At 46.3% G+C, this 2,500-nt stretch overlaps 8 non-coding genes across 8 annotated transcripts; 6 read left to right on the top strand and 2 right to left on the bottom strand.

Moving 5' to 3' along the window:
- Positions 1-47: 47 nt before the first annotated feature.
- trnat-agu (transfer RNA threonine (anticodon AGU)) lies at positions 48-121 on the top strand. The gene has a single exon. It is a non-coding gene; the product is annotated as a tRNA-Thr (tRNA).
- A 351-nt stretch (positions 122-472) lies between these two features.
- trnan-guu (transfer RNA asparagine (anticodon GUU)) lies at positions 473-546 on the bottom strand. Its single transcript has one exon. It is a non-coding gene; the product is annotated as a tRNA-Asn (tRNA).
- A 266-nt stretch (positions 547-812) lies between these two features.
- Positions 813-886, top strand: trnat-agu (transfer RNA threonine (anticodon AGU)). The gene has a single exon. It is a non-coding gene; the product is annotated as a tRNA-Thr (tRNA).
- Positions 887-1,249: 363 nt separating this feature from the next.
- On the bottom strand, positions 1,250-1,323 carry trnan-guu (transfer RNA asparagine (anticodon GUU)). Its single transcript has one exon. It is a non-coding gene; the product is annotated as a tRNA-Asn (tRNA).
- A 120-nt stretch (positions 1,324-1,443) lies between these two features.
- trnak-cuu (transfer RNA lysine (anticodon CUU)) lies at positions 1,444-1,516 on the top strand. The gene has a single exon. It is a non-coding gene; the product is annotated as a tRNA-Lys (tRNA).
- Positions 1,517-1,589: 73 nt separating this feature from the next.
- trnat-agu (transfer RNA threonine (anticodon AGU)) lies at positions 1,590-1,663 on the top strand. The gene has a single exon. It is a non-coding gene; the product is annotated as a tRNA-Thr (tRNA).
- Positions 1,664-2,220: 557 nt separating this feature from the next.
- On the top strand, positions 2,221-2,293 carry trnak-cuu (transfer RNA lysine (anticodon CUU)). Its single transcript has one exon. It is a non-coding gene; the product is annotated as a tRNA-Lys (tRNA).
- Positions 2,294-2,366: 73 nt separating this feature from the next.
- On the top strand, positions 2,367-2,440 carry trnat-agu (transfer RNA threonine (anticodon AGU)). Its single transcript has one exon. It is a non-coding gene; the product is annotated as a tRNA-Thr (tRNA).
- The last annotated feature ends 60 nt before the right edge of the window (positions 2,441-2,500 follow it).

The raw sequence follows: 2,500 nt of genomic DNA, 5'->3' as shown, positions 1-2,500 counted from the left end.
ATCAATTGTTTGAAAGAAGAGTATAACCAAGTACCAATGCCGCATCAGGCGCTGTGGCTTAGTTGGTCAAAGTGCCTGTCTAGTGAACAGGAGATCCTGGGTTTGAATCCCAGCGGTGCCTTGTTTTCCCCACACCTGACTACCGACCTGCTGGTATCGTAAGTGCAAAGATTGGCTCATCCTGGTGACATTTCTGACAAAATGATACTTTATATTATTGTGATATGATGTGATTTCTCCTTGTTTTCATGTAATGTAAAAGTAGAGAAAGAGAGCAATGAAACGAGTTGTCATTGCACCATGTTGGAGAAATCTTACCTGTACTTCGCTTTTTTGAAATGTGTATTTTGCAATGTTGCTTGTTGTTTCTGCAATATCGCAAATGCCGTGTGAGACAAAGCTCAGAAGCCTAAGTAGGGTCATGCTTGCGCATCAGAAAGTTACGATGAAAATGATGTGGTGGACAGTCCACCGTCCCTGGGTGGGCTTGAACCACCAACCTTTCGGTTAACAGCCGAACGCGCTAACCGATTGCGCCACAGAGACATACAGCAGAAGGCTGCCGGGTTCCTGTGTTGAAGTTATCCAGACATTCTTTTTCACAAGATCAGGTGATGAAGTGATGTCACTCTGCCGGGAAGTTGCTGCCAGATATCGTTTACCCTAGCCCGGCTAGCTCAGTCGGTAGAGCATGAGACTCTTAATCTCAGGGTCTTGCGTTCGAGCCCCACGTTGGGCGTTACCTTTACTGAACGCACTGGAGACATCAATTGTTTGAAAGAAGAGTATAACCAAGTACCAAGGCCGCATCAGGCGCTGTGGCTTAGTTGGTCAAAGTGCCTGTCTAGTAAACAGGAGATCCTGGGTTTGAATCCCAGCGGTGCCTTGTTTTCCCCACACCTGACTACCGACCTGCTGGTATCGTAAGTGCAAAGATTGGCTCATCCTGGTGACATCTTTTGCATCATTTCTGACAAAATGATACTTTATATTATTGTGACATGATGTGATTTCTCCTTGTTTTCATGTAATGTAAAAGTAGAGAAAGAGAGCAATGAAACGAGTTGTCATTGCACCATGTTGGAGAAATCTTACCTGTACTTCGCTTTTTTGAAATGTGTATTTTGCAATGTTGCTTGTTGTTTCTGCAATATCGCAAATGCTGTGTGAGACAAAGCTCAGAAGCCTAAGTTGGGTCATGCTTGCGCATCAGAAAGTTACGATGAAAATGATGTGGTGGACAGTCCACCGTCCCTGGGTGGGCTTGAACCACCAACCTTTCGGTTAACAGCCGAACGCGCTAACCGATTGCGCCACAGAGACATACAGCAGAAGGCTGCCGGGTTCCTGTGTTGAAGTTATCCAGACATTCTTTTTCACAAGATCAGGTGATGAAGTGATGTCACTCTGCCGGGAAGTTGCTGCCAGATATCGTTTACCCTAGCCCGGCTAGCTCAGTCGGTAGAGCATGAGACTCTTAATCTCAGGGTCGTGGGTTCGAGCCCCACGTTGGGCGTTACCTTTACTGAACGCACTGGAGACATCAATTGTTTGAAAGAAGAGTATAACCAAGTACCAAGGCCGCATCAGGCGCTGTGGCTTAGTTGGTCAAAGTGCCTGTCTAGTAAACAGGAGATCCTGGGTTTGAATCCCAGCGGTGCCTTGTTTTCCCCACACCTGACTACCGACCTGCTGGTATCGTAAGTGCAAAGATTGGCTCATCCTGGTGACATCTTTTGCATCATTTCTGACAAAATGATACTTTATATTATTGTGACATGATGTGATTTCTCCTTGTTTTCATGTAATGTAAAAGTAGAGAAAGAGAGCAATGAAACGAGTTGTCATTGCACCATGTTGGAGAAATCTTACCTGTACTTCGCTTTTTTGAAATGTGTATTTTGCAATGTTGCTTGTTGTTTCTGCAATATCGCAAATGCTGTGTGAGACAAAGCTCAGAAGCCTAAGTTGGGTCATGCTTGCGCATCAGAAAGTTACGATGAAAATAATGAGGTGGACAGTCCACCGTCCCTGGGTGTGCTTGAACCACCAACCTTTCGGTTAACAGCCTAACGCGCTAACCGATTGCGCCACAGAGACAAACAGCTGCAGGCTGCCGGGTTCCTGTGTTGAAGTTATCCAGACATTCTTTTTCACAAGATCAGGTGATGAAGTGATGTCACTCTGCCGGAAAGTTGCTGCCATCTGTCGTTTACCCAAGCCCGGCTAGCTCAGTCGGTAGAGCATGAGACTCTTAATCTCAGGGTCGTGGGTTCGAGCCCCACGTTGGGCGTTACCTTTACTGAACGCACTGGAGACATCAATTGTTTGAAAGAAGAGTATAACCAAGTACCAATGCTGCATCAGGCGCTGTGGCTTAGTTGGTCAAAGTGCCTGTCTAGTGAACAGGAGATCCTGGGTTTGAATCCCAGCGGTGCCTTGTTTTCCCCACACCTGACTACCGACCTGCTGGTATCGTAAGTGCAAAGATTGGCTCATC

This window comes from Conger conger, chromosome 13, assembly GCF_963514075.1.
Source record: "Conger conger chromosome 13, fConCon1.1, whole genome shotgun sequence".
NCBI classification, from domain to species: domain Eukaryota; kingdom Metazoa; phylum Chordata; class Actinopteri; order Anguilliformes; family Congridae; genus Conger; species Conger conger.
The sequence above is the reverse complement of the archived record's forward strand: the minus strand, read 5'-3'. Positions and strand labels throughout refer to the sequence as shown.